Below are 14,270 nucleotides of genomic sequence, written 5' to 3'. Positions count from 1 at the left end.
TCCGACCACTCGGTACGCTAGGCAAACAATCAAACAACTCTGATAATAAATTATATCACAATATGAAAATTACAAATACCCAAATGTGTCGTAAGCAAAGAGTGACATCAAGTTAATCAGTCTTCTTCGGAATAGACAAACATGAGTCTGTTCAAATGGTTCAAATGGCGCTAAGCACTATGGGACTTAACATCTGAGGTCATCAGTCCCCTAGACTTACAACTACTTAAACGTAACTAAACGAAAGACATCACACGCATCAGTGCCCGAGGCACGATTAGAACCTGCGACCGTAGCAGCAGCGCGGTTCCCGACTGAAGCGCCTAGAACCGCTCGGCCACAACGGCGGACCGAATGATTTAATCAAGCAGATATCTTCCCGTGTCTACATGCAGTGCCCTAGACTTAGAACTACTTAAACCTAACTACCCTAAAGACGTCACACACATCCATTCCCGAGGCAGGATTCGAACCTGCGACCGTAGCAGCAGCGCGGTTCCGGACTGAAGCGCCTAGAACCGCTCGGCCACAGCGGCCGGCATAAGTCTGTGCTACATAGAGATGACTAATACAGAGTCTATCGAAGTGGCTAACGTTGGCGCTGCTATCCAAGTGGGCCTCACCAACTGGGCGCGGTGCTTATGTCGTCTTCTCCTAGAGGATGCTGCTGTCGCGTTGTCGTCCTGGAAGGGAGGTCGGTCAGTGTCTTATTGGCTGACTTCTTCTCATAGCCTTCTCTTCTCTGTCTTTCCCGACTGACATGCCGGTGCTGACTTTACGCCGTAATATCTTGTACCATTTTACATTGTCGAACACTTTTTCTAGGTCGACAAATCCTATGAAGGTGTCTTTATTTTAGTTAAGACTTGTTTCCGTTATGAAGTCAGAACTGCCTCTCGGGTGGCATTAACGTTCCTAAACCCAAACTCATTGTCATGTAACAGACGCTCATCTATCTTTAGCTTTTTTTGTGTATTAGTTGTGTCAGCCAATTATTCGCTTCAGTGAGACTGTAAACTCTTTGTACGAAAGTTGTAACACTTACCTTCGGGACTGTGTGGACGATACTTTTCCGAAAGTCTGATAGTACATATTCTGTCTCCGACTCAACTGCCACTTTCCCAAATGAAATTCCGAAAGTTAGTTGGTTAGCTTCTCGCACCCCAGACCATATGGAGTCGCGCAGGGCCAGTGCGTCCTTGGATAAATGGACTGTTTGAGGCAGCACTCGTCATGTCTACGTCGTACTCGCAAACGACCATCACATTTGTGCAGGCAGAATATGCTTTTATGACTGAAGATCAAGTGATCCACTGCCGGCACCAACAGAGCTGTGTACGTCGATGCTGTGGTGGGAGTGGAAGACGGACGTGCCCTTAGACCCACTGGTAGTAACTGGTTCACAACATTTCGTGTTGACACGTCTATGCTGTATTCCTGAACATTTTTGTATCGCCTTTGTTAATCGATCAGAATTTCTTCTATTATACAATGTTTCTTTACAATTGCTTTCCTTCAGCATGTCTGTTCAAATTTTTTGATTGCCTTTTTAACCATTTGCATTTCTCTTCAACTGAACCTCCTACTCTGAGCACCTATAACCTTAGAAAACCTTATCGTACCTCAAAAGTTCCGTATCCCATATCTTTCCACATTGATTTTGCCGACGATTCTCATAAACTGAACTGTGTCATGCATCTTTCTCTGCTCATGGGTATGCCTTATAATCCATTAACTTATTTCCGAATGATTTGAAATACTTCAAATGGCTCTGAGCACTATGGGACTTAACATCTGAGGTCATCAGTCCCCTAGACTTACAACTACTTAAACGTAACTAAACTAAGGACATCACACGCATCAGTGCCCGAGGCAGGATTAGAACATGCGACCGTAGCAGCAGCGCGGTTCCCGACTAAAGCGTCTAGAACCGCTCGGCCACAACGGCGGCCCGAATGATTTAATCAAGCAGATATCTTCCCGTGTCTACATGCAGTTTCAAAAAATATCTACTGCTCTCGTTATTTTTGAACAATGTATTTTCTATTACTCGACGAAATTTATTGTAGAACTTGGTTAATGTTTCTCTACTCTCATTTCTAATACGGAGTCTACATCTGTCTCCTCCCCTAATGCTGTATCTTAGCCCTCCATGTTTTTATTCATCTCCTTTTACGTGTTGAATTACTCGTTTAATGGTTACTCAATTAGTGCCAGGCAGCGGGTTCATCAAAGCACCTTCAAGTTTTTTCTTTACCGTTCCACCCTCGAGAAGTGCGAGGAAAAAAGGGAACAGTTAAACATTTCCGTACAAGCTCTAATTGATCTTATTTTAATATGATGATCATTTCTCTCTACATAGCTGGATACCAAAAAAGTATTGTCACACTCTGAGGAGATAACTGGCGATTAAAATCTTATGAGAAGGTCCCTGCCGCAACGAAAAACACCTCTGTTTTAATGACTGGCACCCCAATTCACATATTATATCCGTGTTGTTGCTGTATTACTCCGGACCCCCCCCCCCTCCCCCATGAACCATGAACCTTGCCGTTGGTGGGGAGGCTTGCGTGCCTCAGCGATACAGATGGCAGTACCGTAGGTGCAACCACAACGGAGGGGTATCTGTTGAGAGACCAGACAAACGTGTGGTTCCTGAAGAGGGGCAGCAGCTTTTTGAGTAGTTGCAGGGGCAACAGTCTGAATGCTTGACTGATCTGGCCTTGTAACACTAACCAAAACGGCAATGCTGTGCTGGTAATGCGAACGGCTGAAAGCAAGGGGAAACTACAGCCGTAACTTTTCCCGAGTGCATGCAGCTTTACTGTATGGAAATTATTCAGGTAGTGAAGGGAGACGAAAATTTAATAGTCATGGAATTCAATAGTAAGGAAAAGGGAGTGAAGGAAACATAGTAGGTGAATATGGATTGGCGGTAAGAAATGAAAGAGGAAGTCGTCTGGTACAACTTTGCACAGAGCATAACTTAATCATAGCTAACACTTGGTTCAACAACCATAAAAGAAGGTTGTATACATGGAAGAATCCTGGAGATACTAGAAGGTATCAGACAGATTATATAATGGTAAGACAGACATTTAGGGACCAGGTTTTAAATTGTAAGACTTTTCCAGGGGCAGATGTGGATTCTGACCACAATCTATTGGTTGTGAACTATAGATTAAAACCGAAGAAAGTGCAAGACGGTGGGAATTTAAGGAGGTGGGACCTGGGTAAACTGACTAAACCAGAGGTTGTACAGAGTTTCAGAGAGAGCATAAAGGAACAATTGACACGAATGGGGGAAAGAAATACAGTAGAAAAAGAATGGGTAGCTCTGAGGGATGAAGTAGTAAAGGCAGCAGTCGATCAAGTAGGTAAAAAGACGAGGGCTAGTAGAAATCCTTGGGTAACTGAAGAAATATTGAATTTAATTGATGAAAGGAGAAAATATAAAAATGCAGTAAATGGAGCAGGCAAAAAGGAATACAAACGCCTCAAAAATGAGATCTTCAGGATGTGCAAAATGGCTAAGCAGGGATGACTATAGGACAAATGTAAGGATGTAGAAGCATATATCACTAGGGGTAAGACACTGCCTACAGGAAAATTAAAGAGACCTTTGGAGAGAAGAGAACCACTTGTATGAATATCAAGAGTTCAGATGGAAACCCAGTTCTAAGCAAAGAATGGAAAGCAGAAAGGTGGAAGGAGTATATAGAGAGTCTATACAAGGGCGATGTACTTGAGGGCAATATTATGGAAATGGAAGAGGATCTAGATGAAGATGAAATGGGAGATACGATACTGCGTGAAGAGTTTGACAGAGCACTGAAAGACCTGAATCGAAACAAGGCCCCCGGAGTAGACAACATTCCATTAGAACTACCGACAGCCTTGGGAGAACCAGTCCTGACAAAACTCTACCATCTGGTGAGCAAGATGTATGAGACAGGCGAAATACCCTCAGACTTCAAGAAGAATGTAATAATTCCAATCCCAAAGAAAGCAGGTGTTGACAGATGTGAAAATTACCGAACTCTCAGTTTAATAAGTCACAGATGCAAAATACTAACGCGAATTCTTTACAGACGAATGAAAAAACTGGCAGAAGCCGACCTCGGGGAAGATCAGTTTGGATTCCGTAGGAATATTGGAACACGTGAGGCAATACTTCTCTACGACTTATCTTAGAAGAAAGATTAAGGAAATGCAAACTTACGTTTCTAGCATTTGTAGACTTAGAGAAAACTTTTGACAATGTTGATTGGAATACTCTCTTTCAAATTCTAAAGGTGGCAGGGGTGAAATACAGAAACCGGATGGCATGAAAGGGAAGCAGTGGTTGGGAAGGGAGTGAGACAGGGTTGTAGCCTCTCCCCGATGTTATTAAATCTGTATATTGAGCAAGCAGTAAACGAAACAAAAGAAAAATTCGGAGTAGGTATTAAAATCCATGAAGAAGAAATATAAACTTTGAGGTTCGCCGATGACATTGTAATTCAGTCAGAGACAGCAAAGGACTTGGAAGAGCAGTTGAACGGAATGGACAGTGACTTGAAAGGAGAATATAAGATGAAAATCAACAAAGGCAAAACGAGGATAATGGAATGTAGCCGAATTAAGTCGGGTGATGCTGAGGGATTTAGATTAGGAAATGAGACACAAAGTAGTAAAGGAGTTTTGCTATTTGGGGAGTAAAATAACTGATGATGGTCGAAGTAGAGAGGATATAAAATGTAGACTGGCAATGGCAAGGAAAGCTTTTGTGAAGTAGATAAATTTGTTAACATCGAGTATAGATTTAAGTGTCAGGAAGTCGTTTCTGAAAGTATTTGTATGGAGTGTAGCCATGTATGGAAGTGAAACATGGGCGGTAAGCAGTTTGGACCGGAAGAGAATAGAAGCTTTCGAAATGTGGTGCTACAGAAGAATGCTGAAGATGAGATGGGTAGATCACGTAACTAATGAGGGGGCATTGAGTAGAATTGGAGAGAAGACGAGTTTTTGGCACAACTTGACAAGAAGAACTGACCGGTTGGTAGGACATGTTCTGAGGCACCAAGAGATCACAAATTTAGCATTGTAGGGCAGCGTGGAGGGTAAAAATCATAGAGGGAGACCAAGAGATGAATACACTAAACAGGTTCAGAAGGATGTGGGTTGCAGTAAGTACTGGGAGATAAAGAAGCTTGCACAGGATAGAGTAGCATGGAGAGCTGCATCAAACCAGTCTCAGGACTGAAGACCACAACAAACCACAAACAACATCCGTGACACACTCCCTTATTTCCTGATGTCATCCTGTATTATCTCTGTCTCTTCTTTTGCTTGTGACCCGGCATATAAATCTCAACTATGTTGTTTACCTTCGTTTTGTGTCAATGTTGGTGAGAATAATCCAACCATCGAACCGTTTCCCTACCACATTCATACTTTCCGCAATCCTAGCTACAGCTCATAGAATTTTCGTTACTTTTCTCACTGCGGTTTCTCTTCGCAGTGCCCTCCAGGAGATCGGAATTCATTTGGAACATTTTGTCAATGGAGAGATCATCATCACACTTCTTACAATTTCTGGCCACATAACCAGTGAAACCAACTTATGTGCTTTTAAATGCAGTAACTTCCCCTGTATTCTTTATCCCCATTCCGTTGACGATGGCTGATTCGTCCGTCTTTTAGGGGTAGTTTCCCACCTGAAGGGCAAGAGTATGGCCCGAATCTCAGTTCGTTTCTCCGATTTGTTTGATAACGACATTGGCAGATCATGAGTGGCTCCATATTACGAAGCCTTCGGTGTCTTTCGCCGCAGCCCAACTGCATGCCTTCATGTTTTTCTCCGACGGCGGTGACATTTTCCAGTAGAATAACTGTCCGTGCCACGGGGCCTGAACCGCGCTACAGTGATTTTAGGAGCAGGATGGTGAACCCATGTTGATGTCTTGCCACCAGACTCTTCTGACGGAAGTCGGAAGGGACACACCCAGGAATCAATTGGGCACCAGCGCCTCACCCACAGATTTCAGGTCTCTAATTTGTGCGAACTGCGTCACCTGTGCGTCAACATCTGGTGTTGCATACCTCCAGAAGCCTACCGAAGTGATGTCGATACCAGCTTCGACGAATTTAATTGATTTCCTTCAGCAAAATTTCTCACTGAACAACAGAAACAGCTTGACCGAATTTAGTAGTGTCCAGTAACAAAATTAGTATTATTGTTTCAGGTCGTCATCTTTTACATGTCATAGGCAAGCAGCGTGGAACAATATGCAACGTAGGTCCACTCAACTGACAGCAGTCCAAAGATATTACTTATCCTATTTCGTCGAGTATTGTGTGCAAAATATCCAAACTCATGTCTACAAAACGACTTCTGACAGTATACATATTGCTCTCCTAGAACTATCTAGTATGCAGTGCTTCATGAGGTCCCTCCTATTGTATTAGGTTTCTTGGTTTCAGCAATTCGATGACTGGAAAAAGTAGCGTCATGAATCCACACTTGAACATTACAGAGCAGCTTCTTTGAGCTTGAAGAATTCAATGACTTTTCCAGAGAACTCCGAATGACTTCTTTCAAAGTGATCTTTTAATTTACTCTCTGCTGTTAGCACTTCACTGCAAAGAAGACATTAGCCTCATCAACTATCAATGTAAAATCCCATTGCAGAAAAACTTCTTTGTACGATTTTTGTCACCCAGTTGCATGGTTCCTCATATCAGGAAGAACTGTGTACAGTACGAGTACTTAGGAGCAAGAAGGTATCCATAGTGCATTTTTGTAAAAAGAGCTTTGCGAAAATGTAACACTATCAGTCAAGTTATAATACAACTGATGTTTATTAGAAGGAGTGATCAAAAGGTTTTCGATCAGAGACCGCACAGTTCAGAATAGATACGGCAGTCAGGTAAAATCGCTGTGATCATTGAGGCAGTCATCCCACTGATGCATGATATTGAAGATATCCGTTTGATAAAACACCGTGTCCAGCTGGGTTAAGAAGTCCGTAATTTCCTGCTCCACATCCTCGTCCGATAGTAAACGCCGGCCATTCGGCAAGTAAGAAAGGAAAAACACTACGTTGGTCCTATTCGGACGCATTTTGTGGTAACGTCGTCATAGTTACGGCACGCACAAATTAAAGACACGAATAAATGTCACTGCTTGTATACGACGCGTCGGATTTGCTCTACCTTGCATGTAAGTAACAGCAACGCCATCAAAAGGAAACTTTTTGATCGCCTGTCATATACTGAATCGTTTGGTTTACGTCAATATACAACTGAATTAATGCAATTTCTGTTTTTCCATACACATTTCTCTTGAATTTATTATGAAGCATCTTCAGAAGCATGAAGTATACACACATTCAAGTGCTGCTCATGCAGTTATTTGGCTGGTACATGAACCTAATCTCGATCTCATCAATGTAGTATTGCTGCACTCTGTTCAGCATGTTTAACGAGGACGTCGATATCGTGTTACGTATTGTCTGGCAGCACCTTGTTTGGATCCGAGAAAGAGAGAGGCGGAGGTAATAAAACCATACGATGCTGTAGACTTAAGCCTAGTCCGCACTGCGATGCAAAGCTGCGACTCATTATCGCAGAGCTGTTTGTAGACCGCAACTGAAAGGAGTCCGTGGCGTATCTTGAGTTTCGTGGTTGTGGGGCAGTATTTGGCAGCCGTTTTGAAACCAACACTATGAGCCGTGCTGCGGCTCGCGTTGGTGCTGTTTGTAGGTTTCCGCCCTCTATTGGAGGCCAGACGGTATCGTTTACTTGGCATGGTTGCGGTTGTCTGTCATCTTCTCGTGTTGACTGGTGCCACTCGGTTTTGCAAGCGTTGCCTGTCCGGTAGTGGCAGCAGCGGCGATTATCGATATGTAGTAACTGTTGCACTATCTTTGGGGCGACGCCGTTGTTTTTCTGGGTCGTGTGAGTGGGTCAGTTCGGTTGGGGACTCAGGAGGAGCCAGGTTCGCGCAGTGCCAGAACACGCTGGGACCAATGGCGGCGCGCATGGACTGCCAGTTGGAAGGGCTGTGGTCACGAGGGTACACAACCTCGTCGTAAACCGGATCCAGCAAGCTTAAAGATGAGTTCATTTCAATCCACGTAGAGAAACCTCCACCATTGTGATACTCGCGATTCTCCAGTGACTTGGGTTCGTGTTGCTGCTAGTAGTGTCGCTGAGGCGAAGAGCAGCGAGTGGAGTGCTTGGGGAAAGCGGATCATATTAGCTTTACTCGACTTCTTATTACTATTTACAGCGTTCAACTTGTTACAATTTGTTAAGTTCAACCAGCAGTAATTTTTCTTGTCTGGTGGCCGCTAACGCCCCAGTTAACTGGCCTGGGCGTAAGTGTATGTAATGGCAGTGTACGTTTCCTCGCCTTGCCGCTACTGTCCGGAAAGGTGTGCAGTTTTGACAACTGTTTTGATTGTAGGCCCGTGGGTGATCCTTCTACTCTGGTGGTACTGGTTCCTCTCTCGTTCCGGGCACTCTAAACACAGTATTCTGGGGACATAGTGCAGACCGCCGGTTCCGGCTTTGGCGTATTGTTTCATCGTTGCATTTGGTTTATCGGACGTTAGGTAGCTTCAGCAAGATTATCATTAGTCATTCGTTAGACAGCTACTAGTGCGAGTTACCATCTTTTGAAGTGAATGCAACTCTTGGCTGCCTATCTCATCGCTCCCAAAAAAGTTTGTTGCCGGACCTTCTCAGAGGTCGATTCCTCGAGCACCGTCTGTGGCCCCTTCGTTCTTGTAAGACATTTGTATTTTAGCAGTAAACTTTAAAACCTTATTTTCTGCCATTCCTGATGTCTGATGCCTTCTGCTGTGTTTGTAGCAACTTGCCTTTAATATTTCAACACCTGTAATTTTTAAGTTGCAGCGATTTTTAAACAACTCTTAATTTATTGCCATTCCTGGTGTGTAAGGCCTGCCCAGATCGCAGTGCCTTGCTTTTAAAACATTATCTGCTGTGCCTGTATCTAATGGTGATTTGCTAAATTGTAACTCACTGAAAACGTTATTATTAATATAGTTCATTATTCATTCATTAATAATGTGTGGTATTTTTATTTATTGTTGAGTCTGGAATTACTGGTTTAAAATAAATAGTGTATAACTGTAAAAGGCAACCAATAATAATGATTACGGCCCCGTCCACAATCATAACCGAATCCTGCCTTCCCTTGACTACCATGTTTGACACGAAATGAGACTGTCAGTGCAGTGGAACAATGCTGGTGTGATCTGAGAAAGCAAAAGGTGACAGCGGAATATCCCACAGTGCTGCAACGCAAAATACAGCTTAACAAGTCACAACCTCTCACAAAATTTACAAACAGATTGCTTGTATTATACTGGAAGAGTGCAATCTCACTAAGTGTGGAGCAGAGCTACAATGAAACCAACATATAGAGCTTTAAGTAGAAAAAAGGGAATGGGCAAACCCTAAGGACAATAATTATCGCATAAAAACTAAACGAGTAATGGTGAGAGACAATGAGTCCTTTGCGGTGTCAGTTGCGAAATGGATGAAGTGAAGAACAATCAGCGAACTTCTGTGGCAGTCCTAGCTATACTCTGGATATCTTGAATATACCTCCAGTTGCCAGATAGCACAAAGGTAATGTCAGATTCTCTTCCCAGTATATTGCAGTCGTACAATTTCTGTCCACCATTTATGATCCAGATGATAATGGGTTGTAAGGGTTACGAGCTTCGACGCAGCCGTCGCATGACTACACGAGTGCTAGCTGGCGCTATCTCGGAATGCTGACGAAGTGTGGTGTCAGCAGAAGCCGGCTGCAGAGCGCCTCCACGCACGCAGTTGAGTCGTGTCGCTGGCTGCCTACACAGGCACAGCAATTTTCAACGCCCATCGCTCCGACGCAGAGTTTTTTTTCAGCTTACAATGGAGTGTTGACAAATCCGTATTTATTAGTGGTAGGGCATCAGACACAGTTATGACGAGTCGGCATAGTTAGCGTGTTGTTATAACTGTTCTTAAGGAGAGGTTTACTATCTTTTAGATCAAAAAATCGATTTTTTTAAATTGCATTTTCGGACCCACAAAAGTGTTTACCATCCACCCCTGCAACGGTTTTTCCGAATAATGAACGGAAATGTTTGTTATTCGCGGTTGAGCAAAAAATTGCACCTGCCTCAAATCGGCCTTTTTCTCGCACAAGTATTTTCATTTCTGAGAACTAGTACTTGGGAAGAAACACACAAAATTCAAATGCAATTTTGAACGCGTGTGTTTGGAAGTTAGCCACTAAGCAGTTGCATTCTGGTTCGAAGACTGTGGAGATTGCGACTTTCCTGGCAGTGAGCAGCTTCAGCGAAGGATATTCAGCAGTTCTGAAGACCATGAGAGCGATGGACGTCACCCTGGGACTATAATCGACGCAGTTCGCCAAGCATTCGGACGACCACCGGATTGAAGTGGCCGAAAACCGCTTCTCACCGGCCGTACGAGCGGCTCTGGAGCAGCACAGGATGGCTCAGATCGAGCAAAACGCCCTCTATGAGGAAGAGTAAGGATAGTTTATGAATGCGGAATAGCAGATTGAACGTAAGTTGCATAAAATTGCTTTTATATGTAGTCAAAACTTCAAACACGTTTTCCTCCATATGACTTTTTTTTATCGCGCGGCATGGTAACTTCAAATCTACCGAACCGATTGGCATGATTCTTTGTTTCCGACGAAGCTAACTAAATTGTCTAGGAGTTGTACTACTTTTATTCCGATCCATCTACCATAAATATTTTTACTTGGCCGACGAAGTCGAAAAATCGATGAAAAATACCCTAGTTTTCTTCAAATAGCCGCCATTTTTTTGTTATGCTCCAAATAACTTAAGCGAGGTACAACTCCTAAAGACTCTTATATACTTCGCTAAGGTCGACTCAAATTTGATTTCAGACGAGCCGGCTGACCTGTGACATACAGCCCGTGGAGGTCTACATAGAAATTTTGTTTCGTTCCGACGGCACTTCCGCCTTTGCTCTTCGACATTTCCGGTCGAATAAATTTCCAATTGTAGAGGAAATATCAATAAACATTTTGAGTAAATTTGATATTGATAACTGTAACACATCCCGAGAAAAAAATCCCAAGAAACATGCTTTTTTTTCGGGCCAAAGATAGTAAACCTTCCCTTAAGAAACTAAAGTGGTGAAGGTTAAGAACTCGGTGGTAACGTGTTTTTCTAAATCACGAACCCAGTGCCTGCTAGATCCTGATCAATATCAAGGGAGGTCCTCAGCCGAGGATACAAAACCCGTAACCGTCTTATACTGTGTAAGTGATGTCATCATGAGGATCAGATATGGAAATCCTGTAGTTCTGAGGAGGTGCAGCGATGTATGAACTTCCGAGAATTCCGAGTTTCTGCCGTATCTCCCTGGGGAATCAGCACCAGCAGCAGCGCTGACGTCATTCGAAAACGCGATGGCACCCAACACTGAAATTCAAGATTAGTCTATTCAAATTTTGTTGCAATACGAATGGCAGTGATGGATTAGTAAAACTTTTTCTGCGCTAGAGTGATTTTGCTGGCGAGCATAAATCAATATAGCAGAATCCAGTCCGAGTAACATCGCCGGTCTCCAGACTGTTGTAAACGATTTGCGAAACAAGATTGAGCGGTTAAGAACAGACCCAAGTGAGCGCAGCCTTCAACATGACTTGTCAAATGATAGCTCTTGCAGTGTTTGCCCCATAAAAAACTTCTCGTTGTTGCAGTCTGTACCAGTGTTTAGCTGAAAAACCGAGGAAGGCGTAAAAGTATTCTTCTGCAAACTCGAAGGAGCTGTCTTGTTGGGTTCTTTGACTGATTCAGGTAGATTAGCAAATGCTAAATTAAGATTCTAGGGAGCCGCAAAAGATTTCATTAGCGCGGAGTCCACTTGCGTGAAATCAGAAGATTACAATGAATTCAAAGCGACAATTGTTCAGAGATTCAAATGCAAAAACTGCTTTGAGATTATAAAGGGAGCAACTTTATCGTCTACGGATACAGCCAGATGAATCTGCTGGGTAGTTTTCCAAAAGAATTCGGAGCATTAACGCTCAAGCGTACGAGACGGTACAAGAGAAGAATTAGAATCGCATTCTGCTGTTCGAAGCCGATCAGAGAGCTTCAGATACATTCATTCGCGGGTTGGATGGCAAGAAAGCAAGCAAAGCAGTCAGATTGGCGCGCGATGTAAGACCTTTCAGGAAGCAGCAGCTGTTGGCTTCGTGGAAGCATTAAGACGGCCGAATGACATGCAAAAAGAAGAGTATCGCATGTTCAGCACAAATGTAGAATGTTACAGATGTCAGAACCCTGGCCACAAACGTAAATATCGCAAGCAGGAACAAATTTCCTACTACTGTGGGATACAGGGTCACTTATCGAGAAATTGCCTCAGTAGAAGAAAGTATAATGGGAGCAACAAACAACTTGACAGAGCGTTAAAAGAGTACGGGGACGTATGTACCGCCACACTGCACCCCAGTGATTCCTGGTAGCTCCACCGAAAACCATATCGAAAATGTCTTAATGATAGGTGCTGTATGTCGTGGACGACAGGTCAAGGTAATTATTGACACAGGAGGACAGACCTCACTAATGTAGTGTTACATTGACAAAAGGAACAAGTTCAGACTGGCAAAGTTAAATGTGCGCGGGTTAAACGGCGGCAAGTTACGTAACAACGGAGAGGCCGACGTAAAATTATGTTTAAGCCCAGACAAATACACAGCAAGGGTGCATGTAGTTTTAAACAACGAAATGCGCTTTGAAGATGTACTTGTATTTGATTTCTTGTCAGCTAACGGGTCAGATATATTTGTTGCATGTAGAAAGATCAGACACTGAACAAGGTACGATATAGGAAAATCGTTCCTCATATCGTGTTCAAGGGAGCAGCAACACTTACATCTTGGGATTAATCAACGTGACTGACGCATCACTTCAAACCTTGCAAGTCGATATACAATTTAATCAGCCTCACAAAATTCGCTAGGAAGCAGGAAAAACAATCTACGTCGAAGACAAGTCACCCACAAGCAAAGAGGGAGATCTATTGTCGACCGAACTGTCGGGTAAATGTGTTACTGGACAAAATGCATTGTTATGTCGTCATAAGTATAGGCATGTCTACTACAGTGAGACAGAATCAGTGTTGTTAGGAAGCCATGGCAAATGGATCATGCGACCCACTGCAAAAATACCGTACTACAGCTGAAAATATCCTATATTTTTATTTTTCATTCTCTGCCAACGTGCTACCATCTTGGTCTACGCTGATAATATTAATTGTTCTAAGTTCTATAGTTACAAAAAACATTAAAACTATTTAAAAAATAAAATCAATATAATCAATGCCACTGCTAGAACTGTTTGCACTCGTCTGGATGAATCTATTCACTGTCACTGACTTCAGTACAATCATATTATATAGTTGGAAACTTATCAACTACAGCCATCGATGTGTAAAGATGATCAGTGGTCATTCTTTCAGTTATGGGCTTGATCGACTGGAATACAGTGCACGGACCATTTGATACAGGTGTTGCCAGCAGTGTTCCAATCATTGTATTTGCATACAGCCGATTTATCAACTTGGTTTTCTTTCTGAACGTATCGCTGAAACCAAAAACTTACAAACTGAAATTAACTGTAAAAAATAATATTGAAAATTTTGAAATTGCGGTGTCTCATCTTCCGCTCTTACTCGTTTATTAAATAATCCACCTGTTGACAATTTGATTGATAACGGTAACAACGAAACAACTTAATATCTTCTGGTAAATAATGATTTCTTATTTGAATACTCGCTCGCATTGTGCTGTGGAAGGCGGATGTGATAGTACTGCCAGGGCGATGTTCGCTGAAGTACGATACAAATGCACACTGTCATTGGCTGAGATGTGTCCAGTCTCAAAAATAAATACATTCTCCTTTACTTAGGCCTGCAATTATATACGTTTAAAGCATGTCATAGCACTTTTCCCTTCGTATATGGATTCAAAAAAAAAAAAAAAAAAAAAAAAAAAAGAAATATTTTAAAAATTCATACACAGCGTATCATTATGGAAAGCTAATTGTAGCTTGTGCCAACGTCTGTCAGGTACAGATTCGAGAAAACATCTCCTGGAAGCACACCCAAGGGTAATGAGCGCCATTTATCACCCACTTCTACAGGTCAGGTGGTATAACTCTTGGAAGAAGATTTGTGTTGTTGCAGTAAGTGTA

This window comes from Schistocerca serialis, chromosome 7, assembly GCF_023864345.2.
Source record: "Schistocerca serialis cubense isolate TAMUIC-IGC-003099 chromosome 7, iqSchSeri2.2, whole genome shotgun sequence".
Classification (NCBI taxonomy): Eukaryota; Metazoa; Arthropoda; class Insecta; order Orthoptera; family Acrididae; genus Schistocerca; species Schistocerca serialis.
Note: the sequence above shows the minus strand (reverse complement) of the source record.